A 21,483-nucleotide genomic window follows, 5' to 3' on the forward strand; every position below is an offset into this window, starting at 1 on the left:
AATATATATTTCATACATATATTCCATATATATGCCATACATAAATATATAAATTTGTAAATATACATATTCCATATACATAAATTATATTTATAAATATATATATTCCATATATATAAATTCCATATATATATAAATTGCACATTTCATACAAGGGAGCAACTATATAAATATTCAGAAATATTACTGGCCACAAAATAAGGAAATTATGACTTTAACATGATTAACAACAATGGCAAATATCTATCAAGTTAGTATTCAATATGTAACAAACTTTTGTTTCAAAATGAAAATAGCATAAACATATTTAAGATAACTAAATGCTGAGAAAATTTGTAACCACAGCCTATACTACAAAAAATACAGAAAGAATTTCAAGAGACTTAAGGGAATGATGACAAATGGAATTTCATATTAAAAAAAAGAATGAAGTTCTAAATATGAAGATATATTTTCCAAAAATCACCTTCTTTTTTCTTTTCTCTTTATTTTCCCAAATGACAACTTACTGTTTAAAGCAAAAAAGAAAATTATTATAAGGTAATGTGTATCAAGTATGTAGAAGTGAAAATAATTACAACAGCACAAAGTAATGGCTAGATAAATGAAATCATATTGCTATGAGATTCAGATGTGAAAGACTCAAAAATCAGGGGGAGGGAACATGACCCAATTCATTTTATGTGTTAAGCATAGCACTGAACATACAACCCAACAAAGATATAATATGAAAATAGCAATGTAGACTAATATCATCATGAATATAGATTTAAAACTCCTTAAAAAAATGTTACCAAATCAGGGCCGGGCACAGTGGCTCATGCCTGTAATCCTAGCACTCTGGGAGGCCGAGGCGGGTGGATTGTTTGAGCTCAGGAAGTCGAGACCAGCCTGAGCAAGAGCAAGACCCCGTCTCTACTAAAAATAGAGAGAAATTATATGGACAGCTAAAATATATATAGAAAAATTAGCCAGGCATGGTGGCACATGCCTGTAGTCCCAGCTACTCTAGAGGCTGAGGCAGCAGGATCGCTTGAGCCCAGGAGTTTGAGGTTGCTGTGAGCTAGGCTGATGCCACGGCACTCTAGCCTGGGCAACAGAGTGAGATTCTGTCTCAAAAAAAAAAAAAAAGAAAGAAAGAAACTGACAAGCTGATTTGAAATTTAATATAAAAATGCAAACACTAGAATGCTCAAAACAGTTTTGAAAAATCACAAAATTAGTGAACTTACACTACCTGTTTTCAAGTCTCATTACAAAACTACAGTAACCAAGACTATGTATATTGGCATAAGAAAATAATTCAGTGGAATAAAATAGAGAATTCAGAAAGAAACTTACATTACATATATAATACACTTAATTGATTTATCCATAAAGATTCCAAGGTATTTCAATGGGAAAAGGATTGTCTTTTCAACAACTGAAGGAACTAGAACTCTCACACTAACTACTGTGAGTGTGAAATGTTACAAACACTTTAAAAAGTGGTTTGACACTGTTAATGTTAAATGTAGCTTATTAAGGATTTTTGCATCTATATTTATAAGGGATGTTGGTCTGTAGTTCTCTTTTTTTGTTGTGTCCTTTCCTGGCTTTGGGACCAAGGTGATACTTACTTCATATATTATGGGATCACCTCTTCTTTGTAGGTCTGATAGAATTCAGCTGTGAGTCCATCTGGTCCAGGGCTTTTTCTTTCAGATGGGGAGAGGTTTTTAATGACTGTTTCAATCTCACTATTCGTTATTGGTCTGTTCAGAAGTTCTATTTACTTCTCCTTTAGTCTTGAGAGGTTGTCTGTTTCCACGAACTTGTCTATTTCCTCTACGTTCTCTAGTTTATCTGCATAGAGATTTATGTAGTGTCCAACAGTACCTCAAAAAGACCCCACAAAATCCACCACGACCAAGTGGGTTACATCCCTGGGATACAAGGATGGTTCGACATACGTAAATCGATAAATGTGATTCACCACATAAACAAAAGCAAAAACAAATATCATATGATCATCTCAACAGATGCAGAAAAACCATTTGACAAAATCCAGCACACTTTCATGATAAAAACCCTCAACAAACTAGGCATAGAAGGAATATTTCTCAGAATTATAAAAACCATATATGACAAACCCACAGCCAACACCATACTGAATGGGGAAAAGTTGAAACTATTTAATCTAAGAACTGGAACAACACAACGATGCACACTGTTACCACTTCTATTCAACATAGTGTTGGAAGTCCTAGCCAGAGCAATCTGGCAAGAGAAAGAAATAACTGGAATACAAATCAGGGAAGAGGAGGTCAAACTATGGCTCTTTGCTGATGATATAATCTTCTATCTAGAAAAACCCAAAGAGTCACCTGGAATTGATAAATAAATTCAACAAGTCTCAGAATACAAAATCAATGTACATAAATAGTAGCATTTCTATATACCAATAAGAGTCAAGCCAAGAGCCAAATCAAAGACTCAATACCATTCACAATAACTACAAAGGAAATAAAATACCTAGGAATATACTTAACCAAGAAAATGAAGGCTCTATACAAAAGAACTACAAAACTCTGAGGGAAGAAATTACAAAAGACACAAACAAATGTAAAAACATATCATGCTCATAAATAGGTAGAATCAGCATTGATAAAATGTCCATACTACTCAAAGAGATTTACAAATTCAATGCAATCCCCATCAAATTACCAATGTCATACTTCACACATCTAGGAAAAATAATTCTGCGCCTTGTTTAGAACCAGAAAGAGCCCTAATAGCCAAAGCAATCTTAAGCAAAAAGAACAAGTCTGGATGTATCACATTACCAGAATTCAAATTATACTACAAGGCTTTAGTAACCAAAACAGCATGGCATTGGTACAAAAATAGAGACGTCGACCAATAGAACAGACCAGAGAACCCAGATGTAAAACCATCTACCTACAACCAACTGGTCTTTGACAAAGCAGACAATATAAACTGGGGAAAAGAAGCCCTATTCAATAAATGCTGCTGGGAAAACTGTAGAGCCACATGCAGAAGAATGGAACAGGACCCCTACCTCTCACCACTCACAAAAATTAATTCAAGATGGATAAAAGACTTGAATCTGAGGCATGAAAATATAAGAATTCTAGAGAAAAATATAGCAAAAACTCTTCTAGATATTGGCCCAGGCAAAGAATTTATGACTAAGACCCCAATAGCCATCATGGCAACAATAAAAATTACAAAACGGGATTTGATTAAACTAAAAAGCTTCTGCACAGCTAAGGAAAAAATCAACAGAGCAAATACACAGCCTACAGAATAGGAGAAAATATTCATAAGCTATACATCCAATGAAGGGCTAATATCCAGAATTTACAAAGAACTCACCCAAATCAGCAAGAAAAAAAAACAAACAACCCTATTAAAAAGTGGATCAAAGACCTGAAGAGAAACTTCTCAAAGAAGAAAGAAAAATGGCCAATAAACATGAAAAAATGCTCCAATCATCAGGGAAATGCATATTACTATTAAGACCACCATGAGATAGCACCTTACTCTAGTTAGAATGGCTTTTATTAAAAAGTCCAAAACAATAGATGCTGGCATGGAGGCAGAGACAAAGGAATGCTTATACACTGTTGGTGGGACTGCATGTTAGTACAAACACTGTGAAAAACAATATGGAGTTTCCTCAAAGAACTAAAAGTAGACCTACCACTTGTTACAGCAATCCCACTACTGGGTATCTACCCAAAGGAAAAGAAGACTTTTCATCAAAAAGATACCTGTACTTGAAAGCTTATTGCAGCACAATTCACAATTGCAAAGATGTGGAATCAACCCAAGTGCCATCAATTCATGAGTGGATTAACAAAATGTGGTATGGGTATACTATGGAGTACTATTCAGCCATAAAAAGATGAATTAATACCTTTGCAGCAATCATGATGGAACTGGAGACCATTCTTCTCAGTGTAGTATCACAAGAGTAGGAAAAAAAACACCACATGTACTCACTATTAAATTGGAAGTAAACTACGAGCACACATGTGCACTGAGGGAAGTAAAACTCAATGGAAATCAAACAAGGGCAAATACGAAGGAGGGGAAGGACAAAAACCTACCTTATGGGTACAATGAACACTATATGGGTTATGTCCACACCTATAGCTGGAACTTAAGCATTACAAAAGTGATTCATGTAACGTAAAACATTTATATCCCTTAATACCTTGAAATTTTAAAAATATGTACTTTATCCTATGACCTTATTCTTTCTATAAAAAATGTGGCCAGCAAAGAAAACATCACTTTGCATTTGTTTTCTCTTCTTTCTGCCTCATTATCCTTTTATCTTTACTCCTGCTCCCCTCAGACCTCCCAATAAGGTGTTAGCACATAGTAAGTTTTGTCACAGGTTCTGTTTTCTGATAGTTCCAGGAAAAGATATTTGATACAAGGAGTGGCCCTTAAAAGCTAATTCTCAGGGTAATATTTTGAGGTTAGACCCCCCCATATTCTGGGAATCATAGGGCTCACTCCATTTCTATTGTTCAGTGAAGTAGCAACATTTCTGGCCTGTAATGGAATCACAATTAGTAAAGACTTCACATGTTGTTAAGTAGTATGAGATGTGGGTAGAGGGAAAGTCATTATTAAGTCTAGTGGCTATTACAATTGACTTGTATAGAGGTATTCATAATTACAAATGAAACAAAGTTGTAAAAACTGAAAAAAGAAAAAAAAGTAAGTAGACTGATATGTCCCTGAGGCCCAGAATAAAGATATTTGGGATTTTCAGCCTCCTAAATTCCCTGAGCTGTCATGGCCAGCAGAATCAGTCCTTTTCACTTGCCAGTAGAAAACAGCCTAACCCAAAGACCATGTAATAACCTTGATCAAAGCAGATGACTTGCAATATAACTGTTGGTCTCCTCAGGATCCATGATACTCATTTTCCATCGTCACTAGGGCTGATACCCAGAATCAAGTATTAATACAACCTGAGTATGGAAGCAGAAGCCTAAGAATTTGCTGTTATGATTTCCTGAAGCCTGGCAATGGTGATGGCTTACACTAAATGAATTGCACATGTCAAAACTTTCATCATACAATCCAGAGGAATGTGTCAGAAGGCTAAAGGAAGTAGAAATGTTAGAATGGATTTATTATGCAACACCTGAGAACTATCATCTAAAGCTCAAAGGATACTAACTCACTAAGATAATAATGAATAAGCAGAGGAGGAAGGCACTGAAATCATTGAGAATCTCAGTGGTAGCTGCCCTCATCACTGGGAGATGCTGCTATGGAAATTTAATGTTCAGAAATACTGGAGTGGCAGTCAGAGAACCATGGCCATCAGAGAACTATGGTGATGACCAATACATCAGGGTGTTTCTAGCTGTGACTAAGATGGATAGAGAGGGGCAGAAAAAGAAGAAGGAGAAGGAGAAAGAAGAGGAGGAGGAGGAAGAGGAGGAGGAGGAAGAAGAAGAAGAGAAGAGGAGGAGAAGGAAGAAGAAGAGGAAGAAGAAGAAGAAGAGAGACTTTACATTGAATGTCATATTAGAAAATGACAGTTCTTTCATTTTCCATATCTAAGTTTGCTCACAGACCTAGGTCCTATTGATTGAAATGGAGACTGGATACTTGCAAGTATATAACATAAATTTCCTCTAAACTTCCCCAAAAGGACCTGTAACCATCTGACAAGGTAATTGTCTTAGGTGATTTTTTAAAAGATTGTTAGATATGAGGACTGAACTGTTGTCAGGGGACCTAAAATGTTATCTTACACCCCCAGTGAGGGAGGAAACTTACAGAGAACAGGTGATAAATGGAGTTTTGATCCAAATCTGTCTCTTGGTGGGTCCATTGTTTCTGTAGACTAACCTTATGATTATTTCTATAGTCAACAATTGTATAATTAGGATGGAAATACTTAGTAATTGACAGACCTTTAAATTCATTCCTTGACCTTTGGAATAAGAGCCAACTTGAGGTGCTAGCTGGAAGCTTCTCAATCTGCACCCCAACCCCAAACATAACAAATAATAAATAATATCATATTCCAAAGAAATTGAAGATATTTGAGCCACCATCAAAGATTTAAGAGATGTAAGAAAGTTAGTCAGCAGCATTTTCCTGATCAATTTATGTGTGTGATCTTTGTAAAAAAACAGTTATATCATGGCAGATGGGGGAGGCTACTATAATTTTAAACAATTTATATTAATAACTCTGATTGTTGCTCCTGGTTCAAGTGTCAAGAACTGTGAAGGATCTGGGGTTTTATTGCAACTGCAAGCAAATAAGTTAGCCTGCCACAACTTCATGGATGTTAGCAGAAAACATGAAATTCTTGGGTTAGAGACAAAGGAGAGTTCATTACTCACAGAAATAGCAGTAGTCAGAGCATCACCATTTCACCAGTTTCCCTAAGCCCCAATTCACACACCTTCAATTCACACAGCTCACAGAAGGGAAAAGGGCGAAATGATTCCTGTACACTAAATGGGGTTTGCAGCAGGAGAGGAACCTCAACCTTAGAGACCCTGAATCTTTTGTAATGGTCAGTAAGCCTGCTGGACCTTTGCCTTGATGGGAAATGTTATCTTTCTTATGCTGGACTGTAAATACACTTATTATTTGCTCTGAAAGGAGATATTGTATGTCTTCCAGTGATGTTTTCTATACAAACATAGACTTGAAAACGTGGTCCAGAACACAGAAGGTCAGTGCCTCTCCTCATAAGATATGCAGAAACATGAGATACTTATTGAGAACTGATTCTCAATAGCAGATGTATTATCTTCACTAAAGCACGTTAACACAGCCACTGGCATTTGGTGTGCTATTATTAAATTAGTAACACCTTTGGTATGGAGGATCATATACAGTTTTCCTTTACTTGGCTATATTTACTGTTCTAGTCTCTTTTGTAATATAATCCTCAGGTATCTTGACTGTGTTGATCATTTTCACATTCTGCAGAATATCACACTGGTCTACTCTATTGATAACATCATTATGATTTTTCTCATAAGCAAGAGGTGGAATATCCTGTCAATATCCTAGTAAGATACATATAGGCCAGAAAGTAAAAATAAACTCTGTGAAGATTCAGGGATAATGATCTGGGGTATATTGAGTCATTCCCTCTAAAGCAATAGTTTTCAACCAGTGATGATTTTGTCCATAGAGACATTTGGCAATGTCTGCAGACATTTTGGTCTATAAAAAATCAGGGAGGGGGTTGGAATCAAGTGAGTAGGGCCCAGGGAAGCAACAAAACATCCTACAATGCACAGGACAGCCCCTTCACAATGAAGAATTATCCAACCCTAAATCTCAATAGTGCCAAGATTGAGAACCCTGATTTAAAGTAATAAATATGATGTTGCCTCTTGCATAAGGGCTCCTTTGAATTTTGCAGGTAATATTTACAGCAACTGGTCATACTACTTTGAACCTTTAATTGAGTGACTTACAGGCTGCACATTTTGAATGTGGCCCTGAACAAGAAAGGCCTCTATATTGTAGGACAAGCTGCTCTGCCACTTGGGACATAGTCACATGGCTCAGCTTATTGGTGGAATAAAGTTGAGAAGGTTCCAGATTCTCTAATGGATGCCTGAAGTAAGGAGGAGAATAGTGCAGCCTAAAAGTTCAGGGAAGTTAACCCTCCATGGGGCAGACCAATGAGATACAAAAGATCAGGTGGAGGCAACAAAGAATTCCTTGTACTTCTTACCCATCATGGACTGTTCTTACGTATAAGGATCCCTTGTGGCCAGTCCATATTTATCCTGCAGGACTCAGCAATTGTTTGTTTTTATGTGAGACTGTGGCCAGCACATTATATTTGCTTTCCCTCCATTCATGCCTCACTTTTTATTGCTCTTATACTCCTTTATACCTTTCAATAAAGCATTAGCGTATAATTTTGCTTCAGGTTTTTTTTTTTCCTGAAGAACTCAAGCTAAGATATATTAGAATATAGAGGGCATATGTGGCTGGTACGGAGATTGTATAGATGAGTTGAGGCTAGATCATGGAGAATCTTCAATGTCAACCTAAGGATTCAAAGTACACTCCGGTTCCAAGAATATGTGATTCTGCATTCACACAGAGTGGTCGAACAGGGCTCTGCATCAATAAAGGCCTGTGCAGGCCTGTGCAGGCATTCATTAGCTAATTAAACTGGGGAGTGAATATTGCTGATTCTTTCTTTTCACATAATTCCTATGAATCTTTCTTTCATTTGGTTACATGTACTGTACTCTCTTTCCTGCCAGTAACCATCTCTCATGTGCTGAGAAGGAAAGGTCTGCCAGAGGTGAATCAAGGCTTCTGAAGAGAATTAATTAATGAGAAAATCTTTAACAACCCCCCAATTAAAATTTCTCCTTCTTCCCTTTCCCCTCTTAACAGAGGAGACTACTTAATGTTGGAGCAGATTAAGAACCCCAAGGCAGGTCTTCCGTACCGTTATCATTGTCTCTATGCTGCTGTGGGCAATTTCTGAAACTAACATGGAATCTGGTTGCTGTTGTATGTTTGACTTAAATTTGGGGATGAGGGGATAAAACAAGGATAGATACAAACTAATAAAATAAATTATTTGCAAATTGTAAAATGTGCTAGAGTTCAATCATCATTATGCCTTATTAATAAATGATGAAATCAGTGAGCCAATGAAATATATCTCTGAAATTTACTTGTGCTTTTATGTCTTTGAAGCAATGTAGTCTTTCTAGATCTTATATTGTAAGTGAGAGAAAGGAAAAACAATATCAAAATATCTAGTGTTTGGTGAGTTTCTGTACAATAGAGTTTTGACATTAAAAAAGATATGCAAATATTGCATTCACATTGTATTAGATATGTCTAAATTTGCTTTCTGCAGAAGCACACCATGAGACAAAGGTCTAAATAGAAGTATTTTATTTGGGAGGAAATAGGGAGTGGAGAAGTCTACCTGGGACAGGAAAAAATGGCAGTAGAACATATTGACTAGCAAGTTACCTCTATGGGCAACTGAAGCATAATGCTATTAGGGAACTTGGGATGATGGTGAATAACTTGTTCCAAAATTGTTCCAATCAAGGTCAAGAAACAGTAAACTGGCACTCCCAGAACTAGAGTTAATCAGAAGTCAACATAGTAGATCATCATCAAAGAGGAAGTTGCTTTAGCCTCCACAATCACTTTCTTTTTTTTCATTTATAGAAGTGACTTATTGTCCTAACCACAATATGTCACCTTCCTCCTTGACTAACCGAGCCTGGAGCCTGTTCCTCTTTAGGTGGATTCCAGCCCTCTTTCTGGGTAGCCAAACAGATTCAAGAATTTACATAAGCTTTAGTCAAGCCAGGAGAATTTGTTTCATTCTAACTGGTGGCCTGAGGATTTGAATGAAAAACAATAGAGAAGTTCAAACATCCTCGGCTTTGCAAAATGCTGTTTTAATCAGTCCTAGCTGATTCGCAATACTACTACCTTGCCTTTGACAAATTTTACTTTGTTTTTCACTGCAATATTGCTCAAGGCTTCACTGTGGAAACCCTTTAAACTTATCAATACTTTGAGGTTAGATATTGTACAATTCAGATTTGTTTTATTAACTAAATTTTTGGTAATGTTAATACATCTACAGAAACCTTGTTCTAAGAGCAGTCCTTTAAGAAGATACCATTATCAAAATGAGATTTGTTCTTCTGACAGAAACCATTAGATGGAGTCAATATTTATGGGGCTTTTATCCTGACTTGTATAATTTGTAACTACTGCCTGGGTATGACTATTCAGCTCAGCTGTTCATTAAGTCCATTAACTACTGCAACAAGATGAACTGAGATTTATTGGCACTAATGGGAGCTTCAGCCTTTTCTTATAGTATATAAGCCCTGGGTCTGGGGGGTAGCAGTGCAGGGATTCACTGCCTCACAACTGCCTGGGACATGGCTTTTGTTGACAAGTCCTTATTAAATGTTTCTTCATGAGAAACTGGATTTGTCAGCCTCTTTCTTCAGCCTCTCTGTTCCCTTGGCCTTTGGATAGTTTTGCATATATCTGCTCACCTCGAAACAGTAATAAAATGGAATGCATACAAAAAAATAGGTTTATGGAGGAAGAAGAATAACCATAGCCCGTTAAGCAAAGCAGTGACTGTTTTTGTAATCAATTCATGAATTTTTCACAAGGCTACTGCATGTCTATCATTGTGCTAGCTATTATGTTAGGTCTTAAATGTATAAGAATCCTGAATTATCAATTTTTTTAAAAAATAAAAAGATGAATATACATGCTACAACTAGAGAACAATAGGTGATAAGAGAGTATTCATTAGACTCTTGCCATAGAATGTTCAAAGGGAAAAGATCTCAGATATAATTAACCTCAACATCCTCCACGTGAGACTGAAACCCAGTGCTTGGAAGTCCCAATGTTATACGAAACAGGAGAAAGTGTTATTTATTTTCTAAAGTAGGTGAGCAAAGAACAGTTAACCTGATGGATGCCAATGTAAATATTTAAGTGAAACATGATAATAAATAAGGTTTTCTTAAAATTAATTTGCTTAGTAAATAGAAATTATTTAAATTAGGCTTATCAGTGATGGAATAATTACTCACTTTAACCAACATTTATGTGCCAGGTGCTATGCTAAATATTTTATATATAATTTCTCCTTTAATCTTCAGCACAGGCTAGAATGTATGTATACAATGAAAAATTAGGAATTACTATACTTGTCCCCAAGCAACTCAGAATTTAGAGGGAGACTCAGGCTTTGACTTAATTACTAACAAATATAATATAACAGGTAAAATAACACATTATATTATGCTCCAAGTATATAAAAGAAGAAGCAATTAATTTTGCCCTAGGAGAGGATCTAGGAATTCTTTACTGGAAAATATGATCTGATTTTTAAAGTAATGAGTCTTTCAGGTAGGCTGAATGAAGCATAAAGATCTTCTAGACAAGGGGAGTTATGTGAACAAATGAATGGTGTCTTCAAAGCATTCTCCTATCTCCACTGCACATTGGGGCAAAGTCTGAACCATCTATCAGAATAAAAGAAAAGATAAAGCTGAAGTCAGGGCCAGGGAAGAGCAAACAAGACATCAGAGATTAATTCCTAATAAGAATAAGGCCAGGAAAGTAGCCAAGGACAGATGTATTACGCTGTAAGTCAGGCAAAGCCTTTAGGTTAATCTGCAGTCCATTTCCAAAAGGCACATGAAAGAAGGAAAGTCACAGAATTTATAGGAAGGCTATTCATTTGAATAGATTCTCACTAAAAAAAAAAAAAAAATGCTTTTTGTACCAAAGTTCCTCTGGAAAGAGCCTTGACTTTAGACCCTGAGTGAATCTGCAGGAGGCTTGCCACTTTCCTTCTTGACGTCTCTCAGCTTCAATACTGTTCTTCCTCACAGATATTGTCATTGTTTCCCAAACACAGCAAGCATCATTAGTTTATTGCCTGATCTATGAACACATTAAGGTGTTCACATATTTTTCATTAATTTGCCTATTAAATCACCAAAGTCATGTTTGCTTCCCCTCCACTCCACTTGCTCAATGCCAGCTCTTTCCTCCACTTAGGAGAAAAACAAACATATTTATGTCCACCTTTTCTTTCTCTTGCTCTCATTTTCTCCAGCACTGAGACTCTGAATTTGAAATTCTTAGTCCTGCCTAGTTTTGAAGACATTCATTCTTTCACTTTCCTTGAGGTGGCTCTATTCTGGGTCTAAAATAGTCATAAGACTCCTTCCCTCTAGCAAGTGGGGTCTGAATTAGGTAAACTAATAGAAGACACCAAAGCACAAACAGAACCACAAATGGATTCTTAACACTATTTCTTCATTCATTTATTTAATATTTATTTCGGGGTGGGGAGCGCCATTATAGGCCAGGAATTCTGATTGCTAGAGATAGATACAGTTATGAAGAAGGCAAATATACAAGGTGACATACTGAATCTTATAGTGCAATGGGGACAGACATAGCACAAAAAACATGTATAATTGATTTAGAGTTGAGACAGGAGCTATTCAGGAAATGTACAGTGCACTGAAAGGCTATGACAGGATGGCCCACTTAGTCTGGATAAATCAGAGGAGATTTTGCTGAAGTAACAACTTTGAAGATTAAAATGGAGTGTGTGTGTGTGTGTGTGTGTGGGGGGGGTGATGGGAGTATGCCTCCCTCCAGCTGCAAAGTACTTGTGGCAGAAAGTAGCTTGACCTTTTTGAAGAACTAAAAGAAGGTCATTGTAGCTGACTATGGTTAAGAAGAATATAGATCTGTTTGACACTGAGAGTTAGGTGGAGACAGGTAATGAAGAACCTTCTAGACCATGTTATGACTTTCAAGATTTATCCTAATGGTGATGGAATACACTTGAAGGGTTTTAAGCAGGATATCTATTACACACAGATATTTGCATTTCCAAAGGATTACTTTAAAAGCTTTTTAGAGAATTGATTGAAGAGAAGAAACAGTGGATATGAGAAGACTTGTCAATGAGGGTAGTTCGTAAGTGTGGGTGTAAGTTGACATCTTTTTGGTCTAGGGAGCTGTTAAGAAAGGTTGAAGGAAATGAAAGGTTTTGAGAAATATTTAGGAGGTTTAATTGCTAACTTTGTGATTGATTGGAAAAAGAGAGGCAAGAAAGAAGGAGTTTCTTGAATGAATTACTGGGTAAATGGCCATACCATTTTCTTAGATAGTGAATACTAATAGAGAAATAAAAAAAGGTAAATATGAATAGTTCAGTTTTGGACATGGTTGAGAAGCTTATATGAAATCCAGGTGGGAAAATGTCTTTCTTTGGATACACAGGTGTAATACTCAAAAGAGAGGTGAGGAAAGAGGTGTAACTTTTGGAGACACTGACATGCAGACAGTAATTAAAGCCACCTATCTCCTAGGCATAGTTTGAAGTATGGTAACAAAAGAGAAGAAGAACAAAAGTCATTCTATAAAAAAGACACCTGCACCCGACTGTTTATAGCAGCACAATTCACAATTGCAAAGATGTGGAAACAACCCAAATGCCCATCAATTTATGAATGGATTAGCAAAATGTGGTATATGTATACCATGGAATATTACTCAGCTATAAGAAATAACAGTGATATGGCATCTCTTTGGTTCTCCTGGAGAGAGTTGGAACCCATTCTATTAAATGAAGTATCCCAAGAATGGAAAAATAAGCACCACATGTACTCACCAGCAAACTGGTTTCCCTGATCATCACCTAAGTGCACATTTGGGAATAACACCAATTGGGTATCGGACAGAGGTGGGGGCTGGGGGGAAGGGATGGGTGTATACCTATGTGATGAGTGCAATGTGCACTGTCTAGGGAATGGACATGCTTGAAGCTCAGACTCGGGGGGATGGGGGGCATGGGCAATATATATAACCTGAACTTTTGTACCCCCATAATAAGCTGAAATAAAATAAAATAAAATTCTGAGAAAGTTCATCTTTAAAACATCAGAGAAGGAGGAAATGGTAAAAGAAGGCAAAAAAGAATGACCGGCAAAGGAGGAGAAAACTAGGGAGTTTCCGAGTGGAATGGTATTGTTGACCGGGCAGACTCTGCAAAGATATACAGGAAAATGAGGATGGAAAATGAGGACAGAAAAATGAGGACAGTTCCTTGGATTTAGCAGCAACAAGATTTTGGGAAAGGGCTGTTTCGGTGGAGTTGTGGAGGGAAGGGCGAAAGCATGGTTGAAGAGTAAATATGTAGGAAATACCTGGAAGCCGGAAAATATTTTAGGAATTTTGGCTTTGATGGGATGGCAAGACTGGTGACAGTAAGTAGGAGACTTTGTGAGAGGTCTAATAAAATGTATTTGATTTTCATTTTATTTTAAGATGGAAGAGAAAAAGTTTTGTTTTTTTTAATGATAGTTGGGACAATCTTGGAGAGAGAGAGAGAGAGAGAGAGAGAGAGCAAGCACGAGCGCGAGCTATAAAAGGAATAATTGATAATATAAAGCCACTAAGAAGAGTGGAGGAGCACAGATAGAGTCCCTGATCCTTGATAGAAGGATAGATTTCTTATTTTTTACAACTACCATCATCCTGGTAGCTGAAGAAAGAAGGTGAGAATAGGGACATTTATCATAACCCAAAGCCCCCGTTGACCAACAAGTCTAACCTTTAAACCGGGGCCCAAATCATTTTCTTCACAGTTTCTACCTCTAGTTTCAGAGTTTGGCTTCCTGCTGTTTACAACATCCTTAGGATTAGGGAATCTTTCTTCTTACACAGACACTGCTAATTTAATTTTGCATCACCTAACAGACCCTAGATTTTGAATCGAGTTTTTGTTCTCTTGCTGTCCCAGGGACTTTATATTTCAGATGAATTCTTGCTCAGTGGTTCCACCTTAGTTAAGATTCTAAATAATGTTTTGTTTTGCATTTCTGCTACAAGTGTCACCCTGTATCTCTGATCCTTGACTTGAAATCCCCAGACTGGACCAGAATCTAAACCCCTCACTCACTTCTGTTTAGGCATCTTCCATGCATGCTTTCAACCATCAATGAAGTTGCTGCTTGAAAGCAGACTAAATTTCCATATTACAGTGTGTCTGTGCCTGAAAATGCTCACTGCTGTATCCACCCACTGGAGAAAAGCCCCATCTGGATGTTAGTAGTGGTTGGTGTTCAACAATTAGTGTGTATGTTATTATTACTCTTCCCTAGACTCTGCTAGTGTGGTCTATATATCTCATGGCTTCTCGTAATAAAGATGTGACAAAATATCTCACAGTGTCTTATTTCCAGATTTAAAAAATATAATCAAATTCCAGAGGTTAGGGATATTATTGCCAAACTTACAGAAATTAAAAAAAATGTAAAGTATACTATAAGTAATTGCCAACAATTAGAAAACCTGTATGAAATGGATAAATTCCTAAAAAGATACAAACTATCAAAACCAAATCAAGAAGAAATATATCTATAGAAGTAAAAAGATTGAATTAGTATTTCAAAATAACTTCTCACAGAGAAAAACCAGACAACTTAACTATTGAATTCTAAAACAAGTTTAAAGAAGAATGAGCACCAATCCTTCACAAACTCTTCAAAAACACGAACAAGGAGAGAGCAACTCTCAATTTATTCTGTGAGGTTAATAAAAAGAGTTCAGCAACATTACAAGATATAAGATCAATATATGAAAATTAATTGTCTTTTTATATCCTAGCAATGAACAATACAAAAATGAAACTAAAAATAAAATTCCACTTAAATAGCATCAAAAGGATAAAATACTTAGGAGTAAATTGAACAAAAGAAGTGCAAGACTTGTTCACTAAAAACTATGAAGCAACATTGAAAGAAATTGAGGATCTAAATAATTAGAAAGATATCCCTGTGTTCACAGGCTGGGAATTAATATTATTAATTTTATTAAAATGTCAATATTTCCCAAATTGATCTACAAATTCAATGCAATCACTGTCAAAATTTCAGCTTCCTTTTTTTTTTTTTTGCAGAAATTGACAAGCTGACCCTAAAATTTATATGGAAATGCAAAAGATCAAGAAAAGTCAAATCAGTCTTGCAAAGGAAGGAAAAAGTTGGAAGTCTCATACTTTCCATTTTCAAAGCTACTACATTTCTAATGTTAATCAAGACAATGTTGTACTATTATAAGGATGGATAAATTGGTCAATGTGATAAAACTGAGAGTCCAGAAATAAAAACCATACATCTGTAGTCAGTCAATTTTGACAAGATGGCAAAACAATTCAATGGGGGAAGGAATAGTCTTTTAAACAAGTGGTGCTGGGACAACTAAATATTCACATGAAAAATAATAAAGTTGAAACTCTACCTCACACCATATATAAAACTTAACTCAAAATGGATCAAAGATCAACATTTTAAACTGTAAAACTCTTAGATGAAAACATTGGCATAAATCTTTGTGACTGAATTAGGCAATGGTTTCTTAGATCTGATATTAAAACATAAGAAACAAAAGATAAAACAGATAAATTGTCTTTGTCCAAATAAAAACTTTTGTACATCAAAGGACATTATCAAGAGAGTGAAGCAGCTCACAGAAGGTAAAAAGTTTGCAAATCAAATATTCGATAAGGGACTAGAATCCAGAATACAACAAACCCTTACAACTTAACAATAAAAAGACACAATCCAATTTTTGAAAGGTCAAAGGATTTGAACAGACATTTCTAGGCCATTGCAAATGCTTTAAAATGAAAAAACAAATTCAAATGCCAGAACCTCTACTTTTACTTTCCTCCTCTGCATGTTATTTTTATTCACTCATTTAACTATATGATAGGAATACTACCTAGAATTAACAGAGTCAGAGAAAGTTAAAAATGAAATTGTTCAATTTTTCTGCTTAATAAAAAAGTGCTTAATAGAGTCTGAAAGTAATTATTCAAATTAGTTTTAATCGCCATAGGAGCACTCATCATCTGTGCATTTCTTTTTACTCATTATGAGAAATAGTTAAGATGTAAGTGAATGTTAGAGCCACCTGCTCACTGTAAAGTGTAATATAACTTGACAATGTCTTCATTGACAAAATGGAGATGTTTTTTATATGCCATAACTGATATACAGACTAAGTGACCACAGTATTGCTTTTGAAAGTACAAAGTTAATATGTTAAGTTTTCCTTAAAATGGGGATGTCTGTAATTGGAACAGTCAATCATTTTCCATCTCTGTGTTTCTCCAATTGTGATATGTGGGCAGGAGATTTAAGTATGTGGCTCTGTGTTGGACAGATCTGGGTTTCACTTTTAGCTCCAAAAGTTTTTTTATTTCCTATAAAAGGGAAAAACTTATGATAGTATTCTAATTGTTGAGGGACTGCTATGGCAATTATATGAGGTACTATTTGTGAAGTGCTTAGAACAGTGCCTGGCATGGGATGAATGCTCAATAAAAGGCAACAATAATATTGCTATGTATTATTACCATGTATACCAAGAACCTCAGAAACAAATATTCTAACTTCATTTATTTATTCAATACAGTCACTAGTAAACATTTACTTTTATTTGAACAATTTGGTTATGCACTTATGACAAGAAATTAGCAAGATATTTTATTAGGAAGAGAGAGAGAGAGATGAAAGATTCAATGAAAGGTCTTTGCAGACTTTTCCTCAAAGTGAATGAAAATGGTCATGGATAAGCGACTTTTTTTAACTAATTAATTTTTAAAAATTGACACATAAAAATTCTATTTATCTACTATGTACAACATGATGTATTGAAATATGTATATACTATGGAATAGCTAAATTGAGCTAAATACTATATGATTATCTAACATACTATTTTTATGGTGAGAACACTTCAAATCTACTATTAGTGATTTTTCAGAATAAAATACATTGTTGTTAGCCATAGTAACCAAGTTATACAATAGCTTTTCTGAACTTATTCCTCCTATCTAACTGAAATTTTGTATCCTTTGTACATCTCCATCACATCCTCCTTCTTCCTAACCCAGGGAGACTTCTCCTCCTTTGGGCAGATACCCAGTAGTAGTGAGATTGCTGGATCAAATGGTAGGTCTACTTTTAGTTCTTTGAGAGATCTCCATATCATCTTCTGTAGAGGTTGTACTATCATGCAGTCCCACCAACAGTGTATAAGCATTCCTTTCTCTCTACATCCAGGCCAGCATCTGTTGTTTTTTGTCTTTTCAATAAAAGCCATTCTAACAGGGGTAAGGTGATATCTCATTGTGGTTTTAATTTGCATTTCCCTGATGATTAATGATGATGAGCATTTTTTCATATTTGTTGGCCATTTGTCTATCTTCTTTTGAAAAATTTGTGTTCATGTCTTTTGCCCACTTTTTATTAGGGTGGTTTGTTTTTTTCTTGCTGATTTGTTTCAGTTCTTTGTGGATTATGGATATTAGCCCTTTATGGGAGATATACATATATAGAGAGAATATTTTCTCCCATTTTGTAGGCTGTCTCTTTTCTCTGTTGGCAATTTCCTTTGCTGTGCAGAAGCTTTTTAATTTAATCAAGTCCCATTTATTTTTGTTGTTGGTATAATTGCCATTGGGGTCTTAGTCATAATTTCTTTGTTTAGGCCGATATCTAGAAAAGTTTCTCCTACATTTTCTTCAGGAATTTTTATAGTTTCATGCCTACATTTAAGTCTTTCATCCATCTTGAATTAATTTTTGTGACTAGTGAGAGATAGGGGTTCTGTTTCATTCTTCTTCATGTGGCTCTCCAATTTTCCCAGCACTATTTATCGAATTGGGCTTCTTTTCCCCAGTGTATGTTGTTGTCTGCTTTGTGGAAGATCAGTTGGTTGTATGAATATGGTTTTATATATATGGGTTCTCTGTTCTGTTGGTCTCTGTTTCTAGTTTTGTAACAATACCATGCTGTTTTGTTTACTATAGCCTTGCAGTATAGTTTGAATTCTGGTAATGTGATGCCTCCGGATTTTCTCTTTTTGCTTAAGATTTCTTTGGTTATTCAGACTCTTTTTTGGTTCAAGATGAAGCATAGAATTAGTTTTTTCTAGATCTCTTAAATATGATGTTAGTATTTTGATGGAGAGTTCATTAAATCTGTAAATTACTTTGGGCAGTATGGACATTTTGACAAAGTTGATGCTACCTATCCATAAGCATGATATGTTTTTCCATTTGTTTATGTCCTCTGTGATTTCTTTCCTCAGTGTTTCATAAGTTTTCCTTGTAGAAATCTGTCACCTCCTTGGTTAAGTATATTCCTGAGTATTTTATTTTCTTTGTACCTATTGTGAATGGTATTGAGTCTTTGATTTGACTCTTGGCTTGACTGTTATTGGTATATAGAAATGCTATTGATTTTTGGACATTGATTTCTATAACCTTAGACTTTGCTGAATATATTTATCAATTCCAGGAGTCTCTTGGTGGAGTCTTTGGGATTTTCTAGATACCAGATCATATCATCAGTTGAGAAGTAATAGCTTGACATCCTCTTTCCTGATTTGGATACTCTTTATTTCTTTCTCTTGCCTGATTGTTCTGGCTATGACTTTCAGCACTATGTGGAATAGAAGTGGTGACAGTGGGCATCCTTGTCTTATTCCAGTTCTTAGGTGAAATGTTTCCAACTATTTTCCATTCCCATTATGATGTTGGCTGTGGGTTTGTCATATATGGCTCTTATAATTTTCAGATATGTACCCTCTATGCCTAGTGTGTTAAAAGTTTTTATAATGGAAAGATGCTGGATTTTGTCAAATGCTTTTTCTACATTTATTGAGATGATCCTGTGGTCTTTGTTTTTGCTTCTGTTTATGTGGTGAATCACATTTATTGATTTGTGTATGTTGAACCATCTTTGCATCCCTAGGATGAAGCCTGTTTGGTCATGGTGAATTATTTTTTTGACATGTTGCTGAATTTGGTTGGCTGGTATTTTATTGAGGATTTTTGCAGCTGTGTTTATAAGGGGTATTAGTCTGTAGTTTTCTTCTTTTGTTCTCTCCTTTCCTGGCTTTGGTATCAAGGTGATACTGGCTTTGTAAAACAAGGTGAGGAGGATTTCCTCCTTCTTGATGTTAGGGAATAATTTCTGAAGTATGGGTACCAGCTCTTATTTGTAGATCTGGTAGAATTTGGCTATGAATCCATCTGGTCCAGGGCTTTATTTCTGAAGGAAATTTTTTTATTATTCCTTTGAAATCACTGCTCATTATTGCTCTACTCAGGAGTTCTTTTTCTTCCTGATTGAGTCCTGGGAAGTTGTGTGTTTCCAGGAATTTGTCCATTTCCTCTGTTTTCTAGTTTATGTACATAGAGGTTTGTGAAGTATTCATGGATGATATTTTGTATTTCTGTGGTATCAGTTGCAATATCTTCTTTTTTATTTCTGATTGAGCTCATTTGGTCCTTTCTCTTCTATTCCTTATTAATCTAGCAAGAGTTCTATTAATTTTGTTTATCTTTTTGAAGAACCAACTTTTTGTTTTGTTGATCTTTTGTATTTTTTGTTTGCTTGTTTTCCATTTCATTGAGTTCTGCTCTGACCTGTGTTATTTCTTTTCTTCTGTTGCCTTTGGGTTTGGTTTGCTCTTCCTAGTTCCTTAAGATGTGTCATTAGGTTGTTAATTTGTGATTTTTCTGTCTTATTGATGTAGGCATTTAAGGTTATAAATTCCCTCCCCCGTTCTCCTCCAGGAATGCTTTTGTTGAGTCCCATAGATTTTGATAGTTTGTGTTCCCTTTGTTGTTCAAGTCAAAGAATCTTTTGATTTTCATCTTAATTTCATTGTTGACCCAATAATCATTCAGCAGTAGGTTGTTTAATTTCCATGACTTTGTGTAGGTTTGAGTGTTTCTCTTGTGATCGATTTCTAGTTTTATTCCACTTTGGTCAGAGGAGATACAGGGTATGATTTCAATTTTTTTTTAACAAGTTTAGGCCTGATTTGTGGCCTAAGGTATGATCAATCTTGGAGAATGTCCCATGTGCTGCCAATAAGAATGTATATTCAATAGTTTTGGGTAGAATGTTTTGTAAATGTCTGTTAGGTCCATTTGATTTAGAGTCTGGTTTAGGTCTAGTATTTATTTATTTTCTGCTTTGATGATGTGTCCATCAGTATTCAACTTTATCAGAAGGCAGTTAAATTATTTTGTTACTTTCAAGAAACCCATGAGAATTGGGATTCCTTTTGCAGTTTGCATCAAAACTCGAAAAAATTAGGATAATCTTATTTATATTTAAAATTTTTTTTTTTTTTTTTTTTTTTTTTTGAGACAGAGTCTCGCTCTGTTGCCCGGGCTAGAGTGAGTGCCATGGCATCAGCCTAGCTCACAGCAACCTCAAACTCCTGGACTTAAGTGATCCTACTGCCTCAGCCTCCGGGTAGCTGGGACTACAGGCATGCGCCACCATGCCCGGCTAATTTTTTCTATATATATTTTAGTTGGCCAGATAATTTCTTTCTATTTTTAGTAGAGATGGGGTCTCGCTCTTGCTCAGGCTGGTCTCGAACTCCTGTCCTCGAATTATCCACCCACCTCGGCCTCCCTGAGTGCTAGGATTACAGGAGTGAGCCACTGCGCCCAGCCGGGATTAAAAATTTTTTAAATTAAGGAAGTATGAGCTGAATATGTCTTTAATACTAACTCATATTTAACTTTCCCATTTCATTTGGAAACTTATTATCAGGTTTTCATTTTGGATTATTGATTCAATTTATTATGAACATATTTTAGACATTATTTTTTACTTTTTTAAAATTTATAACTTGTAATTATATATATTTTATATTTATATATTCTTTCTATATCAAGTGATATTGATTTCCTATTTTCCATCTTGATATAATTTTTAAATGGAGTTTAAAAAGCTAATTTACATGATTTATTGAATAACTAGTGACAGATACCATCAAAGTATGTTTTAATAACACAGGTTTGGAAACACTGTAGTA

This window comes from Eulemur rufifrons, chromosome 7 (assembly GCF_041146395.1).
Source record: "Eulemur rufifrons isolate Redbay chromosome 7, OSU_ERuf_1, whole genome shotgun sequence".
Taxonomy (NCBI): domain Eukaryota; kingdom Metazoa; phylum Chordata; class Mammalia; order Primates; family Lemuridae; genus Eulemur; species Eulemur rufifrons.